The sequence below is a fragment of the Leptonychotes weddellii genome, chromosome 12, assembly GCF_054177405.1.
Source record: "Leptonychotes weddellii isolate Sample4059 chromosome 12, ASM5417740v2, whole genome shotgun sequence".
Classification (NCBI taxonomy): domain Eukaryota; kingdom Metazoa; phylum Chordata; class Mammalia; order Carnivora; family Phocidae; genus Leptonychotes; species Leptonychotes weddellii.
The window spans coordinates 27,871,273-27,898,371 of record NC_138380.1 but is presented as its reverse complement, the minus strand read 5'-3'; positions in this window follow the sequence as shown (position 1 = coordinate 27,898,371).

Below are 27,099 nucleotides of genomic sequence, written 5' to 3'. Positions count from 1 at the left end.
TGGAACACTTCATCTAAAACTAATGATGTAATGTATGGGGATTAACATAAGAATAAAAAAAAATCTCTTCTAACAGTATAAATTTTTTATTTATTTATTTATTTATTTATTTATTCATGAGAGAGAGACAGAGGCAGAGGGAGAAGCAGGCTCCCTGCCTAGCAGGGAGCCCAATGCGGGACTCGATCCCAGGACCCTGGGATCATGACCTGAGCCGAAGGCAGACGCTTAACCATCTGAGCCACCCAGGCGCCCCTCTAACAGTATAAATTTATTTAATATATACTTTTGCCTCGATAGAAAATATTTATATCCCATGATTGAGAGACTCTAAAGCCAGAGATGTCATTCTTAAGTGTTTGACTCACTGTTTTTGCTTGTGTGTGGAGGTGTTTATATAAATACAAATATAAATATAAATGTAAACTACTCTAGAAGACCAAACTTGGCCAGGCCTTTTTTCCACGTTAGTGCTTATCTGTTAAGCTTTTGAAACTACTTTTCCTATGTAATTCATGTAGAAAGCTAGTAAATAAATACTTGGCTCATGCATGGCCTGCCTTGTCATATTTGTCCATAATCAGGACCATGAATTACTTCCAGATTACTTAGAGCCCAATAGGAGGATCCTGTTTGGTATGTCTATATCAAATACAGTTAATATTTTTATGAATGCGTCATATCATGAAGATGATGACATAGATTGTTCCTGACTTTGCTTTCCATCACAAGAACAATAACAATTCAAGAACAGAAAACCACTGAGAGAATCCTAGAACATGAGGGTGAGGCTGAGGTAACACCCTGCACTACAGATACCAAGACAGACGGCGTTAGAGGGTAAAAGAGAGCAGCCATGTGTTAAACAAATTGCCCTTCCCCCATGACAGTGCAGCACTACATGGAGAGGTCTCCCCTGAGCTTCTGGTTCCTCCAGTGGGAAAAGAGAACCCTGGGAGAGGGGGGACGTTCAGCTCCCCTCAGCATTGTGGGTCGCTTTTCAGGGGCCCCTACTCTGATCTCACACCACTAGGGAGCTGACTGTGATAGAGAAGGAGGGAGAGGCTTATAACAACTAGAACATGGATCTAGGTAGGCTGAGTTCATACCTGTAGTGCCCAAGTAGTAGTGAGACACTTTAGATGACCACAGATTAAGATTTCTCAACAAAGAAAAACCCATGACCAGATGGCTTCACTGGTGATTTTTGCCAAACATTTAAAGAATTAACACTAATACTTCACAAACTTTTTCAAAAAAATGAAGAAGAGGGAATATTCCCAAACTCATTTTGTGAGGCCAGCATTATCCTGATAACAAACCCGAAAAGGACACTGCTAGAAAAGAGAATTACAGGCCAATATCCTTGATGAATATAGATGTGAAAATTCTCAATAAAATACAAGCAAACCAAATTCAGCAACACATTAAAATGATCATTCATCATGAACAAGATGGGTTTATCCTTGGGATGCAAGGATGGTTCCACATATGCAAATAATTAGTGTGATACATCACATTAATAGGAGGGAAGAAAAGAATCGTATGGGCATCTCAGTAGAGGCAAAAAAAAAAAAAAAGCATTTGAGGGACTTCAGCATCAATTCATGATAAAAACACTTAACACATTAGGAATAGAAGGACCTTGTCTTAACATAATAAAAGCCATACATGTCAAGCCCACAGCTAACATCATATTCTGTGATGAAAAATTGAAAGCTTTTCCTCTAACATCAGGAACAAGACAAGGGTCCACTCTCACCACACCTATTCAGTACAGTACTGGAAGTCCTAGCTAGAGCAATCAGGGAAGAGAAAGAAATAAAAGGTATTAAAATTATAAAGGAAATACAATTTTCTCTATTTGCATATGACATGATTTTATATATAGAAACCCTAAATGCTCAACCAAAAAATGATTAGATCTAATCAATTAATTCAATAAAGTTGCAGGATACAAAATTGACATACAAAAATCAGTAGCATTTTTATATACTAACGGCTGATTTTCTGAAAAAGAAATAAAGAAATCTGTCCCATTTAAAATAACTTCAAAAATAACAAAATACTTAGGAATACATTTAACTAAGGAGGTGAGAGATCACTACACTGAAAACTAGACATTGATGAAAGAAATTGAAGAAGAGAAATAAATGGAAAGGTGTGTCATGCTCATGATTTGGAAGAATTATTATTGTTAACATGTCAATACTACCAAAAACCATCTATAGATTCAGTGAAATCCCTATCAAGCTTCCAGTGGCATTTTTTACAGAAGTAGGGGGGAGAAAAGAGTCCTAAAATGGATATGGAACCACAAAAACCTTGATTAGTCAAAGAAATCCCGAGAAAGAAGAACAAAGCAGGAGGCATCACTCTTCCTCATAGCAAACTGTATTCTAAAGCTATAATCATCAAAACAGTGTGGTACTGACATAAAAATATACACATACGGTGCCTGGGTGGCTCAGATGGTTAAGCGTCTGCCTTTGGCTCAGTTCATGATCCCAGGGTCCTGGGATCGAGTCCCGCATCAGGCTCCCTGCTCAGTGCAGAGCCTGCTTCTCCCTCTCCCTCTGCCATTCCCTCTGCTTGTGCTCTTTGGCTCTATTGCTCTGTCAAATAAATAAATAAAATCTTAAAAAGTATATATACACATAGACTAGTGGAATAGTATCAAGAGCGCAGAAATGCTCCCATGCACCTACAACTAATATTTGACAAGGGAGTCAGGAATATTCAACAGAAAAAACAATTTTTTCAATAAATCGTGTTGAGATAATTGGATTTTCACATATAAAACAAACTGGACCTGGATCTTACATCATCCACAAAAATTAACTCAAAATAGATTGAAAACTTAAATGTAAGATCTGATATCATGTAACTTCTAGAAGAAAGCATAGGAATAAAGTTTTTTGACATGGGCCTCGGTAATGATTCTTTGGATATGACACTTAAAACACAAGCACCAAAAAAAAGAAAAAAAAAAAAAGAAAGAAAGTGGGACTACATCAAACTACAGTGCTTCTTCATGTCAAAAGAAACCGTCAACTGGAAAGATAAGCTATTGAATGAGAAAAAAGATTGCAAACCATACATCTGATAAGGATTTAATATCCAAAATATATATAGAAAACTCAGTCTCAAAAAAATAAAAATTTAAAAATTTAAAAAAAATTGTCAAAGGACCTGAATAGACCTTTCTCCAAAGAAGATATACAAATGGCCAAAAGACATATGAAAAGATGCTCAACACATCTAGTCATTAAGGGAATGCAAATTAAAACCACAATGAAATACCACCTCATACATGTTATAATGTACATCATCCAAAAGACAAGAGATAACAAATGCTGGCATGAATATGGAGAAAAGGGAATCCTTGTGCACTGTTAATGGGATTATAAATTGGTACAACTGCTATGGAAAACAGTGTGGAAGACCCTCAAAAAATTAAAAATAGGGCACCTGGGTGGCTCAGTTGTTAAGCGTCTGCCTTTGGCTCAGGTCATGATCCTGGGGTCCTGGGATCGAGTCCCGCATCGGGCTCCCTCCTCAGTGGGAAGCCTGCCTCTCCCTCTCCCACTCCCCCTGCTTGTGTTCCTGCTCTGGCTGTCTCTCTCTCTGTCAAATAAATAAATAAAATCTTTAAAAAAAAATTAAAAATAGAGCCACCGTATGATCCAGCATTTTTACTTCTGGAATATACCTAGAGGATACAAAAACACTAACTAGAAAAGATATCTGCACCCCCAGGTTCATAGAAACATTATTTGCAATAGCCAAGACATGGAAATAACCCAAGTGTCCATCAATGAATAAATGGATAAATAATTTATGGTATATATGTACATTGGGATACCATTCAACCATTAAAACAACAACAACAACAACAACACAGGGAGATCCTAAAATCATTTGCAACGACATGGATGGACCTTGCAGGCACTATACTAAGTGAAATAAGTCTGGCAGGAAAAGACAAATATTGTGTGATCTCACTTATATGTGGGGGAAAAAAAACATTTTAGAAAAAGAGATCAGAGTTGTGGTTACCAGATGCAGATAGTGGGGGGTGAGAGGAAGGGGAATTGGAGGAACATGCTCAAAAGGTACAAAGTCCAGTTATAAGATCAATAAGCACTAGGGATATAATGTACAACATGATGACACTGCTGTGTGGTATATAGGAAAGAGAGTTAGAGTAAATCCTGACCTCTTATCACAAGGAGAAAAATTTTTCCTTGTATTTTTCTCTTTTATATTGAGAAGATGGATGCTAGCTGAACCTATTGACTTAAACCATCATAGGGTACGCTTTAAACTTATACAGTGACATATGTCAATTGTTTCTCAATAAAACTGAAAAAAATTGTATGACCTACTCCTATATTGGAATCTGATATCAGAGAGGAGGAAGTAAATATTAATGTAAGACTCTAAAACATAAACACTAAAATGCAGACTATATTAGGGTAAGCAAGCAGTTCTTGATATGAAACTTTATGTAGCTACTTTACCAACATAATTAATAATTGATTTCTAGTCTAGAGTTTAGTTCTACTGTTCCTTAGCCAAAGGGGAAAGAAAACACCTTCCTCAACTCTTATCAGAATTGGTTAGGTAATATTAATTATCTATAGTGGGCTTTGTGAACTTGGTGAAATTTATGTTCAGAAATAAGTGTGCAAATTCTTTAAACATTCAGATGAGTGCTTGTATGGTCTGGAACCTGTTTAATAATTCTGGGAGCTTAAAGGACTCAAGTGATTCTTAAAATATAAATATTACTAATGGTTTGTACTTTGACATGTTGAAGATTATAATGTCCAATATCAAGGCTATTTCAGTAAGATAATTATGGATATAATGTGTTTAATTGAGATGTATGGATAATGTTGGGTAAGCATAGAAATCTCAAAATGTAGAGTGAGTCTCCTCAGTTGTTGAAAATATGGTCTTCCTAATAAATACACAAACTATTCTGTCAATTTAATCTAGAATTAATTTGTACAACTGTTTTCATTAACCGTAATTTTCTGTGTTATCAGTCCTTCAGTAAATTAACATCCTTCTTTTTTCTGTGTAATTATTAGTGGTTAGGGTTGACATTTATCATATTTAAAGTGGTTATTAATATAAACATATCTTATTAGAGATGTCAATTGAACATGTTGAATTAACTATGACTCATGCATTCATACTCTCTATATGATAATCAAGACATAGGTTTTAGAAGATATATGACTCAACTACTGTGCTCTTTTGTATATTTTAAAATAGTACCTGCACAAATTTGGGGGTTATTAGACCAAAGTAATTTTTTGGTTATATTTGTTTATATATGCCTTGTCTCTTTAGTGACTTTTGCTTATCAGTTCCACAGTGATACAGACCATATTCAGAATTTGACTCTCTCTTCATTGACATAGCAAGTTCAAACATGGTATCTAGCCACACAATTTTTCTGCAACATATCCCAAATCTCACTAATATGCTGTAAGATAAGTTTGTTACACTTCATAAATTGTTATTGAATTACTATTACTGGCTACACTTCCAGACACAATGGGACAATTGTCTTAGGCTTACACTCTCACTAGAAGCAACTATAAAACTGGACAACATATAAAATATGACATTTTCCAGGCAATGTACAATAGGTAGAACAGGTCTTAGAGTCTTGAGAGAAAGGAAAACACATGAACGTGGGATTTTATCCTATAGCATTTTTCTGACTATAGAGCAGAAGTGTAGTGGCCAAGTAGAGAATGATTGTCTTGCTGAGCTCAGCAGGTAGAAATAGAAATTCCAGGGTGCCGAATTTGTTGGAATTTGTGGATGATTACTCTGGAAAAGAGAGAGCTGCACAAAGAGAGGTACCTAAAGTCTGTATGATGTCTCTTAGATTTTTGGCTAAAAGCTAGGCTGTGTATAAACATAGTGAGATACTATGGGGCCTAAAATATAACAGGTTTTACAGGGCTGAGTGCAAAATAAATATGCTAGAGATTGCACAGGGCTGGAAATTCTGGACTTCCAATCTATTTAGAGTAGAGAGATCTCATTGAGATATTCAGTAATCATTTGAGAAAACAGAAAATCTATACTTTAGGAGTAAAGACTTCTCTAAAACAGTGTAAAGGACTAGGTAGTAAATATTTTAGGATTTTGTGGCCATATGTTCTCTAAAACAACTACTCAACTTTGCCATCTTAGTGTAAAAAAAAAAAAAAAAGCCAAACAATACATCAAACAGATATGGGTCTTTTAAAAAAATCTCTTAAAAAATATAACAAAACGTAAAAAGAAGCGAAAATGGACCATAGGATGAATTTGGCCTATAGTTTGCCAACTTCTGCACAGGAGTATATGTTACTGAGTACAAATCTTAAATAGGCCTTCTTAACAAAGCATAAAACCAAGCCTGGCATGATCAATTGCTGACTAGGTGTTTTTGGAAAGTCACATATTTATCAAAGGAGAAAAAGTAGAGCACCACCCAGCCTTTCCCATTTTATTTCTCCATCTCATACACAATCTGGTAGTTTCCCTTACCTTATATATAAATTGCCTGGCTTAACACACACAGACACACACACAAACACACACGCACACATGCACGCTCATATGTGCATGCATATACGTGTATATTCACACACTATATATGTGTGTGTCCATAAAGCTACACATATGTCTTCATGTGGATGCATGTGGATACCCACAGACCATATATGTGCATGTATAGGCATATATACATATATGCTTATGTATATTCATGGATAACTATGTTCAGTTGTACAAATTTGATGGTGTTTTACAAAGTTCTGGACCTGGATTAACAGACTGATTTTTACAGGTGACCTAGTGTAGTCCCTTTAAACCTTTCATTTCTAGGTAGTGTTGAGCGTAGAATTACTTGCTAACACAGGATGACTGTTGCTGTTTTACCTTTCTATAACCTTGATTAAATTTTTCATTAACAACATATTTCCAAATGCCACAGGATTTTTTTGTTTGTTTGTTTTCCTATAGGCAAATATTCAGAGTTTTCTGACTTTTAAATTTTTCTAAATACATACTCATTTTGCGGACATAGCCAATGGGTGATTTCACAATTATTGGTTGAAATTACACAAACATCAAACTACAGTGTGTGTTGTTAAACATTTTTATATTTTTTTGGCATAGGGTGAAACTTTTTTAGGATTTCATTGAAGAGATGCCAGAAAGTTGTCCAACTGTTGGAGAATATCAGGAGGTACTTAGGTCATTATTTATCAAATTTCTACTCTGGAACTAGTACCATTTTTATTACTAAAAATGTAAAAACAAGTCCCATATTCCTCAGCAGATATACTTGAACATTCAAGGTGTTTCCATAAGATCAGTATAAGTTAATGTGTACTATAAAGAAAAAAGTTAATACTTTTTTTTAAAAAAGGGTGAGTACTTTAGCAAGAGACAAGAGATAAGAATTTACATGAAATGAAATCTATTTGAATCTGTTTCAAGCTGGAAATGAGGCTAGTCTTTTAATGATTTTAGCTATAGCTTTCTTAATGTCTCCTTATAAATAAGCCACACAATAAAATCTATGATCTATTTTTTTAGAACTTATTGTTTGATACAATTTTGTTTAGGGAAAACTATTTCATTTCATAATTGAAAATAAGAGTTAAAATAACAGTATTCTTTGGAGATGAAACACAGGGACATGTTCAAACTGGAATAAAAATGAATGACAACTAATAATTATTCTTAAAGCCAGATGTTGATAGCTGGGAAGGCTATTGATAGAAGCAAAGGGGATAGAAGATGAGGTAAGGGACCAGAAGTTGAATTACTTTCCTTTCATTTTATTGCTTAGGGCCAACCTGAGAAGAGTCATAATTTGGCATGCAGTTTTTGTCCCTCAGTGTCTTGGAGTTAGCTGGAGAATGCTAGTAAATATTAAACCATACAAACATGACTATCTTTTTATTCACAAAAGGGACACTAACATACGTATGGGGGAAAATAACTCTGGGCTTGGTGTCATTGCCAAATATGTCAGCATTTGCCAGGTTCCCAAGTATTCATTACCACTTGGAGAATTTACACCTGGTAGGTAAATGTTACCTAGATGGCTGTTGCATATTTAGAGCAAGTTTCAGGAAATTAATTGTTAGCACACAGAACAGAGAGTGGCTGCAGAGTATTCCTTTGTGGGCTGAGTAACTCTGCATGGAAACCATATTTTGGAAGATAATATTAAAGTATACAGTAAAATCACAATGAGTCCTAAAGGAGGAAGGAAAAAACTGTTAGAGCAAATTCTTGAAAATTGTGAATTCTCCATCATTTTTCTCAATTCTTTCTATGTGTTCAGTCTAATATATTTCTCTTGTGATGGGCTAAACTGGGTAAATTCAATAAAATAATAAAATGAAGGTAAAAGGCCTTTTGTACTGAACCATTTATACATGTAGGGTATTACAGAGTTAGAATCCCCAGACTAACAGGCTCCCAGTCTTAAATGTTCCTGTGTTTTAGGGACAAGGGACAGAAAAATGGATTAGCAGTGGAAATCCAGGTAGCCCTTTCCACTGACTCTGCTCACATCCTGAGCATTTTTTTTTCTTCAGTCTAATGGAACAAGTCTTATGTCTTATTGTCCCACTGCAATGGGAACTTTTGTTGTTTTTCCTCAGAGAGGAAGAGTCACTGAGAGCCTTGTTAGAACAATCAGGAACTAACTTCACTCCTCTTTTCTAGTCCAAATAAACCTAATATCTTTAATATTTCCTCATCAGTTTTCCCGTATTCAGAATGTTTCCCTCTTGTTACCCTTCTCTTTTTCCTCTCCATTCTGCTCTTTGATGTTTATTTTGTTGCTTTGATTTAAATTCCTCTGACTGCTAATGCCTTTGAACTTCTCCCTCTATGATTGTTAGCCTTTTGAGTTTTGATATCTTTAAATTGCCGCACCCTGTCCTCACTCTGTCCTGTGCTCATCTGTGACAGATTTTCTTATGGTTTTGCTGGAAATCCTAATCTATTCTAGAAACTAATGAATTTTGTAAATATCCTCTCTCATTTTCTCATCTTTCTGCTCATTTCTCTGTTTCCTTCATCACATTTTTTTTCTAATTTTGAAGTAATCAAATCCACCATTTTATTTACCTTATAATCTTTGGTTTGAAGTTTTGTTATTAAGCCCTTTATTTTTTCTCCATTATGAAGATAATTTCTTATATTTTTTCTCCATTAACTTTGTAGTTTTAGTCTTTACATACAGTCTTAATATACAGGTTTTCTTTGGATTCTGTGCTCTGCTGGACTTGTTTGTCCTACAATAATACCACACCCTGATTACTTAGGTTTTATAGAATAATACAGTATTTTATTTATTTATTTATTTTTAAAGATTTTATTTATTTATTTGACAGAGAGAGACACAGCGAGAGAGGAAACACAAGCAGGGGGAGTGGGAGAGGGAGAAGCAGGCTTCCCACCGAGCAGGGAGCCCGATGCGGGGCTCGATCCCAGGACCCTGGGATCATGACCCGAGCCGAAGGCAGACGCTTAATGACTGAGCCACCCAGGCACCCCAATAATACAGTATTTTAAAATTGATTTTACTCACTTCCCAGCATTAATTCAAAAATCTTTGTTTTTTAATAAGATCAAACAGTACATTTAAATTTTCTTAATTTCATTAATGTTTCCTGAGATTAAGAAAACCTCACCTCTGTGACTTCAGCATTTTCTCTTATAAAAATGGATTTTCCGAAGGTCTTTGGAGACAGAGGCTAAAGTATCTTGGCTGAGATCTTATTATTAATTCATGAATTGATATTAAAAAGAAAGACACAAACTTATTTTTTCACTTTAAACTGTTCATTAATAATTTCATAGTCTATTTGTCTGAATCTCTCAAAATCTCTCAAAATTGGATCATATTCAATTTATGTCTAAGTACCACCACCAAAAACCAACTGATTAGCTTTGTATATAATAATAATTAAAAAGAAAGTCCATTATCTCTCAACAAACCATCTCAGACGAATGTAATCAATTTGTTCTATATGAAGTTGGATGATCGACTATTTTTTTTTAACTTTTTAAATGGGTGGATTGGAGTTAGTGTAAAAAAAAAGTAAATATTTAGATCAAAAGTCAATACTTATCTTCTCACTTACCATGTTAGTTTTTGAATTAAATATTAATGTCCCACTGACTGGCTATGACACAGTAATACATTGTAATTTAATTTTACATTCTATTATTTTAAAAGTTATTGTTTGTGGAATATTAGGTTAGGATCTGGCTAGGATATATTTGTTTATGAGTGATTCTTTTTCCCTTGGATAATATTATTTATAATTGTACCTAACATTTCTTTAAAAAATTTCTGCCAATTGAAAAAGCCATAGTAAAGTAGAAGAATTAACAATGAAAATGAAGTACAGTGATTAAAGATGTAGAGACTGTGGCACCCTAGAAAGTAAGCAAGGAAAGTATATGATGGGTGAAGGAATTTTCAGATATGTGTTCAATGTTGTTGATTATTGGTCTATCTATCATCATCATCATCGTCATCATCACCACCACCATCACCAGCACCACAATCTATCCTATCATTCATTTAATAGGTGAGTACTGATCATTGAGTTATATATTTCCTATTGCTGCTGTAAAAAAGTACCACAAACTTACTGGCTCAAAACAATATGAAGTTATTTTCTTAGAGTTCTGGAGGTCAGCTGTTTGAAATCAGTTTCACTGGACTATAATCAGTGTGTACAAACATCGATGCTCCTTCTAGAGACTTAAGGGAGAAATCTCTTTCCTTGCTTTTTCCAGCTTTTAGAGGCCACTTGCTTAGCAACCCCTTGGCTTAGCACCCCTTCCCCTTTCTTCAAAACATAACGTAGCATCTTCTCTCCTCTCTGGCCACTTCTCCATGATTACATTTTCTCTCTCTTGACTCTGACACTCTCACTTCCCTCTCATAAGGACCTTTGTGATTACGTTGGGCTCACAGGAATATTTCAGGGCAATCTCCCTTTCTAAAGGCCCTTAATATAATCATATCTGGTAAAAGTCCCTTTTACCATGGAAGGTGAAATAGTCCCAGGTTAAAAGGATTAATGACTGAACATCTTTGGGAGCTCTTACTCAGCCTACGACATGTTATGTAATCTGGAGATCATTGATGATGTAGTGAAAGATCGGGATATGGAGTGATAGAGAAAAGTGCCTGGTTGGAGATAGATTAAAAGAGAAAGACAGGAGAAAAAAATGACAGCCACTGAATATAGAAAACTCTTTTGAAGGATTTTACTGAAAATGGGGGACAAAGAAATTGAGTACTCATTGGCACAGTGGCATTAATAATTGTTTTCTTTTTTAAATTTAAGATGTGAGAAATAATAGCATGTTTTGTTGACAGATATAGGCAATACAGAGTGAAAATACTGATGTATAGGAGAAAGGAAATGGTTTTTGGGAAGCTTCCCTTGAGTATGGGTGAGATCATGAATATTTCATTTATGGAAACAGGAAGGTGGAGTAGGAGGGGTGGGTGGGTATACACGAGATGGGCATTTGAGAATCATCTTTGCTCAGTTCTCTCGGTGAGGTAGGATCTGAGTATTGTTGACTGTTAGGGTGGCAGGGGCAGTGGTTAAGGAGAAGGTATGAAACATTTTCTAGCAGACTGGAATAGTTAATAAATTAGAAAACTATATTATAATTGATCAGCCACACTAAAGTTTCTCTTGAGTTTCACGGTTATAAATATAAACTCTTCAAGTAAAAGGGTGCTAAGTTTTTCTCTAGTCATATTTAACTGTATTGGGGTAGGAGGGAGAACCAGGGAGGTTTTGTTTTGGTTTGGTTTTCTTCCTTACCATGCTTGTGACTTGGCTGAATGAGAACTGTGACACTAGAAGGGGCAAGTGAGTTTAAGTTGGGTTCAGGTGGGTGGACCATGACATTATAGCTGGGAAGGAGTGGAATAGATAGCTAGTACCACTGGGTTGAGTGATTATTGGGGAAGAAGTAATAGAGAAGGAGTTAGACGGAAAGGTGGTGGTAGAAAGAGTGAAGTGTTTAAAATTGAGGTTATGAGATTATAATTATTAGTAGTCACAGTCAAGGTATAAGAATTTTTTTAAAATTTCTACTCAGGTAGTGGTAGGAAGGGAAATAATCAGGAAATATGTGAGGGGATGAACTGTTTTTTATTTATTTATTTATTATTTATTTATTTACTTATTTATTTATTTTTGTTCTATCTATTTAAAATAAATGGTACATTTGCAAATGGAACTGGCCAGAGTGATGCTAACCAAATAGTTACAAAAGCTCATTGATTTGTATCATTTTAGTTTATAAGAAAACAAGAAATAAAAATCCTAGACAAATTTTATTTTTACTTACATCATTTTTATGTTAAAAAGTGTTATCATAAAAAGTGGTTTACCTAAAAGTATTTTTTGTTAATGCTATTATTTTTGGGAGGACATAGGAATTATTCTTTCTGGAAAGTTTGGATTTATCCTAAGGACAATATTGAAGGCACATATTTTTTTAAACAATAGTGTAGCATGGGCTGAGTTTTCAAAAGTTTAAAGTTTGTAGGCTAGATAAGAAATGGGAAGCATAAATCATGATTACAGGACAGTAAACTGATAGAATCCTTATGACGTGGTGAAACATGGGGAAAAGAGGGGAATTTTTGTGGGGGTTTTTTGTTTGATTTTATGCCAAAAAAGTCAGGAGGAATTTTTCAGTGTAAAAATCCTGGGAGGGAAACCAAAGATACTTCACAGTGTCTGAGTTTAGATAAGTGGTTAGGACACCCAATCAGGAAGCTACTCAAAGATGCATAGCACTTTTTTTTCAAGTTTTGATTTAAATTCCAGTTAGTTCACATACAGTGTAATATTAGTTTCAGGAGTAGAATTTACTGATTCATCACATACACACAAGTGCTAATCACAAGTGCCCTCCTTAATACCCACCACCTGTTTAACCCATCTCCCCACCCATGTCCCCTCCAGCTACACTCAGTTTGTTCTCTATAGTTGAGAATCTCTATTCTGGTTTGCCGCCCCCCCTTGTTTCTTAAGTCCACATATGAGTGAAATCGTATGGTATTTGTCTTTCTCTGACTGACTTATTTTGAATATGCATAGCACTTGTAGCCCTGGAATGTGGACTCCAGAGGAAGGCTGCTGTGTACACAGCCAGGCTCTGCCTCACACATGTTGCTAGGTCTCAATTTCTTAATGGATAAAATGGGAATAATAATGATAGTGAATCATTGAGTTGTTTTGATGATTAAATAAACCAATGTTTATTAATCTCTAACAATAGTACTTGGCACATTGAAACCCTTTAGCAAAAGTTACCTTTTGAATACTGTGCACTGTATCCTTTTCTTGACCTCCCCTTGTCACAGAGCAGAGAAATAGATCACTGACAGGGAAAATGCAAACACCATAGAACAGAAGAGCTAGAAATTCAGAGTTCAAAGAAACCAGAGAGAACAGATGTTTCAAAAGTGATAATTAGCAGCCGCCATTTATAGAGCATGTTGTCATACATTTCTTTAAGAATACTGTTGGTAAAAACTTGTGGCTTCAAAGCAAATTTTTAATCACTAACCAAATAGATATCGAGAGAATCCTAAATACAAAAATAAGGACTCAGATCCATATCAATAACAGGAAGAAAGAATTTGACAAGCATGGGTATCAAGAAAGTATCAGGAGAACTTTGAGAGTGCAAGGAAGAGCCAGAAATAGAGCAGATACACACACATACATAGACACATGTGTACATATGTATGTTTATGTGTGCATGTACACATATACACATATATTATACATGTTATACAATTTGTAATCTGTTTGTATATTTTTTAATTAAATTATTTAGCCTGTCATGTATATGGCTCTTTAGAAGTGATTTGATATTCTTGGTTCAACTTTCTGCTGCCTGCATACAATACTTAACAAACAACTCTAATTAATATCTCTTATGAAATAAAGTCTTAAAGGTCATATGCATTCCACATGCATATTGATAGGTTATTATAACTAATAAAACATAAATAAAATATTCAGAAAATTATCTGAGAATATATTCTTAATAAAGCATCATAATTGTCAGATATTTAAAGACAGCATAGAGCAAATCTGTTACTAACAAATCATGTTGTTTGGTCATTCTGATTCATTGGAAATGTTCATTACTGTTGTTTTGTGCAGCAAATATCTGTAAATTTTAATTTTTTTTAGTAATGGATGAAGTAATATTAGAATTTTGTGCAAAAATACTAAAGTTCCCAGATCTCAACAATCTTAGATCATTATTTCTCAAATATGTTAAATAAGAACCTAAAAAATATCACATACATTTTTCAAGAGATCAGACTCCAGACTTAGCTTTTAAGAATATGTTAATTAGAAAACATTGCTAATGGGCTCCCTGGCTGACTGAACAATGACTGGATATAGTGTTGGACAGATGTCTTAGTCCCTGAGATTTGTATCTATGTCTTGTAAACTTACATCAAGTAATATCAAGAAGTTTCTGAACTTCTTTACCCATAGGTAATTAATTGCCTTTCTTGCTCACACTCTATTCCCATATCTAAAAACCACAACAACCTGGCCACATATGAGGCACTATTTAGGCTTTCTTTCTGTGTTCTCATTATTCAAATGATCCCATAGTCACATTGACCAGTTCCTCTGGTTTCCTTCCTTTCCATCTGTTCACCATTAGGTTTCCTAAATCTTTGAATATTTTGTACTATGACCTAATTGTCAGAATGCTTATTTGAATTCTCAAGGAATCTTAATATTATAGACAATGATAAAACAAATCAATTGAGACTGGATAATTCTTTATGAGTTTGTAAACTAGATTCAGTTTCTTTAATAGGTACAGGACTATTCTGTTATGTTTTTCTGTGAATTTGCCTCTTTCAACTATTCTGTCAATTTTTTGGAGAAAATATATTTCTTACATTTTTATAATGTGTTGTCATTATATTTATGTCTGTAGGCTCTTTAGTTCTTCATTTCTTTCATTGTTGAGATTGATGTATGCTTTCCAGTTTTTTTCTTGATCTGCCTTGCTAGAGTACTATCAATTTTAATAGACTTTTCAAAGAAAGAACCCGCTTATATTGTCAATTTACCATATTTTAATGTTTGTTTTTTTTTCTTTCTTTATCATCTCTTGTCTATATCCCTTCTTTTCCTCTATTTTTTCTGGGATTGATTTGCTGGCCCTTTTCTAGTGTAGGTAGGAGCTTAGATCATTGATTTTTCTCTTTCTTCTTTTCCAGTATATACATTAACATGTAAATGTCTCTCTAGGCACAGCTTTTGTTTTTGTTGTGCCCAGAAATATTTATATGCAAAATTTCATTAACACCTGGGTATAATTTTTTTTCCAATTTTTATTGTAATTTTTGCCCTATTTCTTATTTTCAATATGTTTTTCTATTTCCAAGTAGTTGGGAGTTTTTCTCATCTTGTTTTTTAATATTGACTTAAATCCTAATTGTTCTCTAGCTTAAATACATATTCAGACTGTTTAAAATACATCTTTTAACATTTGTTTAATTATGTCTTGACACAACGTGGTTTAAATGCAAATGAAAATAATGTATTTTCTATTTTTGTTGGCTTTCACATGTCATTCTCATGTTGATCAGTTTTTCTGTGTATAGCATATTTCAAATAATGGTGCACACATTTGGACAAATTAATGCCTATTCTTCCTTTTGCACTGATTTCATTAAAAATTATGTTGGAGCGCCTGGATGACTTAGTTGGTTGAGTGTCTGACTCTTGGTTTTGGCTCAGGTCATGATGTCAGGGTCGTGAGGTTGAGCTTGTGCAGTGCTGTACCCTCAGCACCGAGTCTGCTTAAGAGATGCTCTCTCTTCGTCTCCCTCTTCCCCTCCCCCACTCACACTCTTGCACGTGCACACTCTCTCTCAAATAAATAAATAAAATCTTTAAAAAAAAGATTATAATGTTTCAATTAGCCATACTGAAAAATTAAAATTAAAAAAAAAGCAAGGGGAGGGGCAGAATGGGAGGGAGAGGGCAAGCAAATTCCACACTGAGCCTGGAGCCCCACATGGGGCTGCATCCGTGACCCTGAGATCAGGACCTGAGCTGAAACCAAGAGTCTGATGCTTAACTGACTGAGCCACCCAGCCTCCCCTGAAAAATTTAAATTTACTTTGAACATTTATTTTCAAAACATTTGATTAAATCACCAATATATATTAATATTTTACATGATGGGCTTTAAATTGATTTGGAATAGTTTTGATATGTTTTATAAATTTTAATATGATCTCTGTAGACCATCCTGTTTCAGCTTAATCAAGTCATCGTCTCTCATGCATTTTGTTCACAAGTCTCTTTGGTAAACAAGGGAAGTTCTCAGTTTCTTGTAGATTTCTGAGTTGAGAGAGAGGGATGAGAAGAATCTGAGAGATGCAGACCCCTGTTGTGATGGTCTTGGCCAAAGAAACATCTAATCAAAGTGGGGATGGGGAGTAAAAAAGGAGACATGAAATGGAGACCTTAGTCTACTATGGTGCTACATTCTAGAGTGTGCTATCCAGGGGAATTGATCTGCCCAGCAATGGCTGGGCCATGTAAGATGAGAGATTGCTACTAAATGGGTGCTTCCAGCTGTTCTTTGTTCTATTCTATGTCCTATTGTACCTTGTTTTCTACCAAAGGTTTCCTATCATGGTATCTGTTTGACAGCTTCTATGCTCACAGATTTAAATACTGGCCTGACAGCTTCAGCCAATATTATTTATCCAAAAAAAATGAGAGGAAAATTTGAGGAGTCAATCCTTTGACCCCTTGTCAGAGGATCACTTTGTTGAGTTGGTTCGTTGTGAATATGTTTAGCTTCCATCTAAGAGTAGCAGAGGAAGAAGTCTACTATTCGTAGAGACACTCAGTGACTAATACTGTCATTTACAATCCTGACTTATTTAGATAAATTTCAGCTCCAGACTCTTCCCTGGGGTTTGAAAGTTCATTCAAAAGCTAAGTGAGGGGCACCTGGGTGGCTCAGTCATTAAGCGTCTGCCTTCGGCTCAGGTCATGATCCCAGGGTCCTGGGATCGAGCCCCGCATCGGGCTCCCTGCTCAGCGGGAAGCCTGCTTCTCCCTCTCCCACTCCCCCTGCTTGTGTTCCCTCTCTCGCTGTGTCTTTCTCTGTCAAATAAATAAAATCTTAAAAAAAAAAAAAAAGTTAAGTGACTAGATGTACAACATAGTAATTTGACAAATTTATACATTATGCCATGCTCATCACCAGTGTAACTACCATCTGTCACCATACATTATTACAGTATCATTGATTATATTCCTTATGCTGTTCCTTTTACTCCTGTGACTTATTCATTCCATAACTGGAAGCCTGTATCCCTGACTCCCTTCACCAATTTCTCCATAGCCCCCCAATCACCCTCCCCTCTGGCAGTCATCAGTTCTCTGTATTTATAGCTCTGACTTTGCAAATGCAACATTGTGTCAATTATACTTAAAAAAAAAATAAATGGCATAGTAGATTCCAGCAAAATATTTGATATAAAATATAGTTTCTTATGTAAATTATTGTTTCCCTTTGATATTAATTATGGGACTAGTGTTGTTCTATGAATAAAATGGACTAAAGCAAAACCTTTTAAAAAAAGTTAAATGACTGGGGAGACTAATAAATTAAGAAGACAGTGGATGTGGGGAATAAAGAATTTAAATTATGGAAAAAGCAGGGTTTTTTTTCCCTCTTTTTTTCTATAAGCAAACATTGCTATGGCCATAGGGACTTATTTTTGTTTGTTTTGACCAGGATTTTTCATATGAAAAATTGATAATTGGCTAAAAATCTTTATTCTGTATGATCAGGCAACAAAGACAACTTGGAAGATTTGCTCATCTGGAAGGAGAGGGAGGGTGGCAAAATGCTGTTTATATTGTAGGACCACTCAGATTTTAAGAACAGAGTAATTATAAAGAAAATAGGTATTAAGTAACCATAGAATGAAGAATGCACTTTTGATGAGAGAAATAAAACTTGAAATATTTTGCAGTAACACAAAAAACCTGGATAATGGAATTGCATTTGTTCACCTCCCTTTGGAAACCAGTTACCCTTTTCTCTTTCATGTCACATGCTGAAGTAGTTCCTTCAGATTCAGACTGAAAGTAACTTTTCCCCATGAATTGATTGCCCTAATGGAATGTGATTCATAATTGAAATTGATAAATAGGTAATAGATAGGTGTTCATACAGCCTATATATCACACTTTCACTCTTTTCTCCACATTTTTGCATATATCACTGCAGTGTATTTTATGTTAGGGTGATTATTTAACTTTTTCCCAAATATACAGATACAGGGCTCAAAAATAAAATATAAATTTCAGACAATCTGTAATGGTACTGGTTACCATTATAATACTTTTATATATATATGTAGTTTTTAAAGTAGAGCCTTTGACAATAATTTGGATTTATCATCAAAACTTACAATTTAAATTCAATCCTCTGTTTCTATTGTTGTTATTAGTATGTATTTATTATTGGGGAAATTTTACCATCAAGTTTTCTAATTTATTCAACTTAAACCTGGAAGAAAAGAAATTACAGACCTACCCTAGGGAGGGGGCAATTCCTTTGTAGAAGTGCTGTACCAGTGGAGGTGTGTTGTTGTTGTTTTATAATACGGACTTTACTTTTAGACCATTTTTAGAGCATTTTATATATGAGAATTAAGAAGATACTTCCCAGGTAGAAATTTTACATATACACTAATATATGTAAAACTAATAGAGTTTTTCTAGTTATTAACATCTTATATTAGATAGTATCCTTTTTACAATTAATTAACCAATGTTGATATGTTATTAACTATAGTCTCCAGTTTATTCAGATCTCCTTAGTTTTTACTTTTTTTTTTAATTCCAGGATGTTGAGTTTTATTTATTTTAGCCCTCCCTTACTTTCTTTTAGAACAATATGTTCTGACACATCTATATATTTCTTCTCCAAGTCCTAGAACAAGTGTTTCTCCAAGAGCCTTGGTTTCCTTTTATTAGAGAATCAATCATATTAAAAACTAAGGTCTGATACTAGATATGCTCATTGACCTTTAGGCCCTCCTACCTGACAGAGCAAAGATATATATAAGCATACAAACCTGTGTATTTACATATCTATAAGTATTTCTATATGCTAACTACTTGTATTATATTAAGCTATACCTACTAATGTCTTACTATTAGTTCTTACTAATGTCTCCAAATGTAATCTATTAATACATGAATCATTCTAGCTTCCTCCCCTTGTTTATCTATAAATTCCCACCCTAGCTGTGAGAAACCTGGCTCTCACCATCTTTTATCCATTACTTAATTGTTCCTAATGGAGTTTTAAGTAAGTATAACATTCTTTCATTGTTTTAATTCTTCCTAATATCATATAACTCTCTTTTCCTGGACTATATGCTATTTTTAGCCCTGTTTTCTAGTCCTCATCTTCCATCACTTTAAATTCCAGGATTCGACCTAATACATATTGTTCAAGTCTCTTCTTCTGACACAATCTTCTAAGATGCTGTGTGTATACATAGAGCATCAGATGATATCTTACAATCAGTGTATATTCCAGTATTACACAGCTTGGAGCAAAATGCTACAATTTAAAATACAGCTCATATTTATTATAGGTATGTATGTGAATGCCTATGTACTTTCTTATGTTTGTGTCTGACATTTGCTTGTACAAGTCTCTGATTACATGTACTATAAACTTTATCAGATATATTAACAACCATTTGAAATTCAAAGAATAAATCATAAAATACCCAATACAGGTTTCTCTAACATACATTCACATGAAGTATGTTGAGAAGAGATAACTAATAGCATGTTTTTCTTTGAGAAAAATACTATTCTTTTTATTGCCACTTTATGATTTGATGTAGTTTCAGGAATGCATTTTGTTGAAAATGGGTTCTGATTGATAAGGGGATGATTTAAAAGCATTGCAGATTTTATGCATGTCGAGTGATTTCTTGTCTGAAGATGAAAAATCTAATCAATGTCAATAAAACATGTGTTTAACTTCTTTTTCTAGTAGTATAGGAAGAACTTTCTTTAGCTCCATTCACACTTTGTTGACCAAGTAAGTACAGTATGAAATGAGTATGAGAGGCTTGATTATGGATCTGGTCTATAATCTATGGCTCCAGACTAGAGAAAAAGTCACCAGATCTTCAAATCATCAAACTTATTCACCTAACTCTAATACTGAACAACATATTTCAGTTACAGCCTATTGTAGATAGTTTTATGCTTTACCAGTTTTGTGTATTTAAAATTTTAAGTCTTATTTATTTTCTAATACTATTTTAATAATATTTCAGGATAATTCTAATAATTGCAAGATTAGTAGAATACATAGATCCATGACTGGCATATTTTTTCACATTGATACTTATTAAAATTGTAATGTTTTCTATAGCTGCTTTCACCAGGTCACCCTCTTAGGTTTTGTAGTCAGAACTGTACTTGGCCAGTTAGTTCAAAATGGAGGATGTTTCTTTGAGGATGGGTCCATTTGTTGAGTATACTTATATGTTTTTGAATAAACTATATCTAAAAGTTATATGGAACTTATTATTTTCTCTGGAACTAGTTTAATTAATATTATGCATATATTAACACACTTAATTTTCACCAGAACTCTGGGTTCTATCATTTTATTTTATTTTTTCCATGTTCTATCATTTTAATGGTGAAGATATTGAGGGATAGAAAATGTTTGGTGACAACTTTAAGGTCACTGAAGCTAGAAAATAGCAAACACAGGATTTGACCTTACTGATAGCCCAGATATGAATTCTTTGTTTAACCATTATCTTTGCTGCTTCTTACCTGAAATATGGCATCTTTACTTTCCTTTTCATTTTCTTTAAAGGGTAACAGGAACTTATAGAAACTTTGAAGTAATTAGATACACCTAGGTTTTTACAATTTTTCTCTCTGGGTAAAGTTGCAGTATCAGTACTAATTTAACAACAGAATTTAGGCAATTCATGTAGTTTGTGTCTTTACAACTCAGTTTTCAGAGCAATAATTTTTCAAGCTCAGAAGTTATGCAGTAATTATTTAGATTATGCACCTTAAAAAACATAATTAGGTTAAAGTTTTGAGGAAAAACACAACTGAATTTTCAGACTTCACAGGTGGAAGAAGAAAGACACATCTTCTTAGTTATGAGTTTTTTCATGTTGTAGGCCTCATATTTTGACAAGGGTTAAAAAAAATGGTTTAATCTAAATATAAAACTAACCAATGTGTGGTTAAGAGAACTTCCACTGAATGTATGTGGTGTGTAGTATCATGTCCCCAAATACTATTGTTGTTTTATTTTGGTTTTAGGTAAACTTTTTATTTTGGAATATATTGAGATTTATAGAAAAGTTTGTGGATAGTAGTACAGAGAGTTTCTGTATACCTTTCATCTAATTTCCCTTTTTATTACCAACTTACATTATTAAGGCACAGTTATCGAAGCTAAGATATTGCTGCACTATTATTAACTATTCCTCGGTTTATTTGGATTTTAACCACTTTCCATTACTCTCCTTTTTTTCCCCCAAGAATCCAACCCAGGGTAACACATGTGTTTAGTTGCCAAATGCCCCCAGTCTCCTCTGGTCCATGAGAATTTCTCAGTCTTTTCCTTTTTTTCTGTTTTGACTGCCTTGATGTCACCTACTCAAATATTCTGTAAAAGGCCTACAACCTGAGTTTGTCTAATATTTTTTCATGGTTAGACAGGTGCCATAAGTTTTTGGACAGAATATCACATCGGTAATATAACCACATTATATCATGGCATCCACACGACACTCCTGATGATGATAAGTTTCATCATATGGCTAAGGTAGTGATTGATAGCTGTCTCTTCTGTAAAGTTACTATTTTCCCTTTTCTACACTATTTTTTTAGAAGTTAGTCACTCTGTCTAGCCCACCCCAAAGGTGAGAAGAGGGAAGGAGGCAATTAAAGTTTATGTCCTGGAAGGGGGTGTATCTACATATATTATCTGTAATTCTTCTAAAAGAAAGATTTGTCTTATATTTACCATTAATTTACCAAAACATTTTTTTAGAAGTCAAATAAATTGACTTGTAAGCCATCTTATTAGCAATGATTTCTATCAACAGTTACGTTGATTTCTCAATTACCTGAATTAAAAACAAATTATTGTGAACATTTTTTCTTTTTATGTATGCTAAAAACATCACACAATTATGACATACTTGGCATTTAGCATTTTCTCTGTCATTTATTTCAAGTGTCATATAAAAAGTTGGTGAAATGGTAATTATGGAACACATATTTTACCTAAGACATACACGATGAGACATACACTTGTGTATACAGTATATAATGAAAATGTGCATTTATGCATGTGTTCTGCAGTACTTATGCTATATAGAAACCCTAATATTCTCATGGTAGGAAATAGCTGCTTTATATCACTTTCTTCGACTACCGAGATAGAGTGTAGGTAAAATAAAAGCTATCAGAAAATTCAGTGCCTACAAAACTATGATGTTCTTCTGCACAGAAAACATAACAATAACAACAACAACAAAACTCCCTTATATTCTGGATTTGTTCAATATTACCTGTAATTTTTGTTTAAGCACTATGCACAGCATTCTTTCCTTTAAAGATATTTAAGCTTTATAATATTTTAAAGAGGTACTTAAGCTGAACTGATAAAAATGAAACAACTATCTCAAAGTCACTAATACAAGTTTGCCAGTATGCTTCTGGTTTAGAGTGCCTTTGAAATTGGGTTTTAAGAGAGAATTATAACTAGGTAAAATTAAGACTGGGGCTCAAGTGGTTAAAATTTCATGCTGGTTTGGTTTGGGCTTTAAAATATGTATTATGTATGTATGTATCTACATAATTGGAACCTATATGAATTTCCATTATTTTAAGTCCTTAGGATTTTTACTGGAAGTGAGAATAAATATTCTTTTTTTTTTTTAAAGATTTTATTTATTTATTTGACAGAGAGAGACACAGCGAGAGAGGGAACACAAGCAGGGGGAGTAGGAGAGAGAGAGAAGTAGGCTTCCCGCGGAGCAGGGAGCCTGATGTGGGGCTCGATCCCAGGACCCTGGGATCATGACCCGAGCCGAAGGCAGATGCTTAACGACTGAGCCACCCAGGCGCCCCGAGAATAAATATTCTTATAAATAATCAGTATTAGCATAATTTTCCACTGGTTTTCTAGCTAAAGAATAAAAACTTTCCCTAAAGTTTCAGAAATTTACTGTGCAGTATGATATTTGCCCATTGGCCCTTGTAAAGACCAAATGTTTATGTGAGTTAATCCTCTTGTGTGGCTTCTTCTTTTAGAAGTGTGATCTGTGGGTGATACTACCTGATTATCTTGCCTTCTAAAATATCCATATATTAAAGTATTTGTAAATATAAAGAGAAATAGATAATAAAAATGAGACTAGAAAAATAACATTTAAAAAATTAATAATTTTGAATTTGCTTTTATTTTTTAAAATTTTTTAAATTTTATTATGTTAATCACCATATATTACATCATTAGTTTTTGAATGGGCTTATTTCCCTAATTCTGGCATTTTTTTTTTAGATTTTTTTTTTATTTATTAGAGAGAGAGAGAGAGAAACAGCATGAGAGGGGATAGGGTCAGAGGGAGAAGCAGGCTCCCCGCTGAGCCGGGAGCCTGATGTGGGACTCGATCCCAGGACTCTGGGATCATGACCTGAGCCGAAGGCAGTCACTTAACCAACTGAGCCACCCAGGCGCCCTAATTCTGGCATTTAAATAAAATGACCCATTGATTCAAATTTCTGACTCAAAGGACTCTAACATTTGACTTAAACCTCCCATTTTTCAGGTAAGAAATACACCTGGAAATATTAAATTATCTTACCTCACCTAAGCTCATTTCTTAAAATACAGTTTTGTTTAAAAGAGTTTTAACTTTGGTTTGGTTTCCTAAATTTATTTCTGTGATGGCATTCATTTTTCAGCCCTAATATGTGAAACATCTAGATAGGGTATAGATTGACTGCACACACAATTTTACAGAGTAATTTATGTGATGAGTCATGGAGTTACTGAACCAGTCAGGAATCATAAGACTCCTGCTAGGTTGAGAGAATCAATAAAAAAAAAAAAAAGAAAGAAAGAAAGAAAGAAAGAAAGAAAAAGAAAGAGAAAAAAAGCACAGCAATGCAAGATAAACAGCAGATTAGTATGACATTCTTAAAAGCATCTGTTTCAGGATACCCTGCTGGTAGAGGAAAAATTAAATTAGACTCAAATATAAGTGTGACATATTTTAGAATTCAAACTGTCACTCTGCTTGTCAGACAGGCCTATGTTACTTGTATTCATAGCAATTACATTTTTTTTTTAAATTCAAGAGTAATCTAACAAAAGATCCCCCCTCCCTCTGCCAATGCTAAATTTTTAAATACTGGCAAGAAAATCTTAATCTGTAGAAGACTTTTATTTTGTTGGAATGGAAAGTTTTTCTTCCAGTGGAAAAAAGATTGTTTTTCTCCAACTTTGGAGGGATGCCCTATTTATAATCATTTTCATTTTAACTTTGTCCACTTGCTAAGGAAAAAAAATAGAAATAAACTGTGGAGTTTGGAAATAAGTCTATAAAACTAAAAAAAGTTAACAAAGGAGTGATGACTAATAATGTGCATTTGAAATGCTCCATCACATTTATTTGGGAAGTGAAGGATTCTGTCCTAGCAGATCATCTGGAAGCTACACACAATACATGCAAGGTACCTTGACTTTGATATTGTTGTCCGAATGAGTATAATTCTCTCATTCCAACATCAAAGTTAAATAAATTGACATCTAACATTGTGTTTTATCATCTCCCACCATTCAAATTCTAACTCAAAATGATGTTAAAGTATATTTTGCCCCAACCTTCCATTTTGCAACTTAGCACATGTGAAAATACGAAATGCCTTAAGTTTAGCTTACTGAAGTATTTAGGGAGAGTGAAGTAGAAAAATCAATGATGCTATGGCACCCTACCTTCATGTATTTGGATAGATACAGATGCAGAGGTATAAATACATTTATGAACCTTACAATAAGAATACCCTTACAATAAGAATACATATTTGATTTCTAGCATAACTGCTATGTAATTAAATTAAGAATACCTCAGAGTTGGTGAATAGATTTCTAAAATTTACTTTTTACCAATATATATGGTTACATTTTCAATATTTCAGGTGAGAATTTCATTGGCTTGGCCTCTTATAGTTGTTCAAACTCCATAAAGAAAGAAAAAAAATTTAAATACCATAATTTTATGTTTAGGTATACAATAATTAGAACAGAAAATGCGATTATAAAATAATTAGATCCTATTAGACTGTACTGTTGCAAGAACTGCTTCTGAACTAGCCAGTTTGACTTTGCTTCCTTTTTTAGCAACCAAACTATAGAACTATAGAACATAACATGTAACATCTAATCATCTAATTATTATGATTTAATTTAATATTTTGAAGATTTCTCATTTATCCTATTAGGGTACTGAAGTTTATTTATTTTATTTATTTATTTATTTATTTTTTTAAAGATTTTATTTATTTATTTGAGAGAGAGAGAATGAGAGAGAACACATGAGAGGGGGGAGGGTCAGAGGGAGAAGCAGACTCCCTGCCGAGCAGGGAGCCCGATGTGGGACTCGATCCAGGGACTCCAGGATCATGACCCGAGCCAAAGGCAGTCGCTTAACCAACTGAGCCACCCAGGCGCCCTGAAGTTTAAATATTAGGAGTGAACCTCTTCATGTCAGCGGCATAACTGCTGATATGTAATCCTAATACTAACACTGGTGGTTTTCCATCCGACTGTCAGTTTTTCTTTGGGAGCAATGCAGATGTGGTATTATTGTTTTTAGAGCCTTGTACTTAGAAAGTTTGATTTTGTCTTTCCTTTGTAGTAATGCATTTAGTGTAGTTTTTAAACTTTAATTTTGTAAAGGACAGATGTGCATGTGAGTGTGTGTGAGCGTACATGAGCACGCTTTGCAGTTACCTCAAGAGTCATGAGAGTCAGTTATCCCTGATGTGGATGTTAGCATTAATGACTGGGTAGATTTTTTGATATTGTAGACTTCCTTTTGAAAGGCAAAATTCCTGTTTTATATGAAAGTAGCGTGATTATATTTTGAGAAGATACAAAGTTATAAAACATGAAGCATATTTCTTACTAAGATACAGTAACACTTTTTTTTAGGTTGGTAAGATACTCAATGACAGATTTTTCTCATTTCCTTCCTTGGCATTAGGGAGAAATTGTACTTTTTCAGTGAAACCCTGGCTTCAGCTAGACCCTAAGACCATATTCAAATTAATTAATGTAAATTATATTGCTTTTTTAAAAAAACATATATTCTATTTTCTATCTTTTCAACATCTGAACACACACACTCAGAACACACAGTTGAATACTTTGCACTAGTAATGATCATTAACAACTGAAAGTGCAATTACTTTGCACTAGTATCTTTGCATTGGCATCTTGCCTCAAAAGGTCAAGAAATTCAGACTGGGTAGAACTGATGAAGTGGAAGGGGAAGGGTACACCAGAGCTGAGAACTGTCCTGAGAAAACACTTAGGTCATACCCTCATCTTCAGTAATGATCTGAGACCATCAACAGAAAGTTTTCAAATAACACCACCTTTCATGAAGATATATGATGAGAAGAAGAGCTGAAGCACACATTACAAAAGGGACTGTGCTGTTGATTAAACACCTGCAACATTTATCTTCCTTAACTTTACGACCTTCTTCTGATAAAGCCAGAATAATGGATTAAAAACAGATTTGTGGAATAGTTGATATAGTTATTTAGCAATTTTAACTACCATGCACCATAAATAAAATATTAGGTATTTTAATTTTATCTTTGGCATGAAGAAACCATA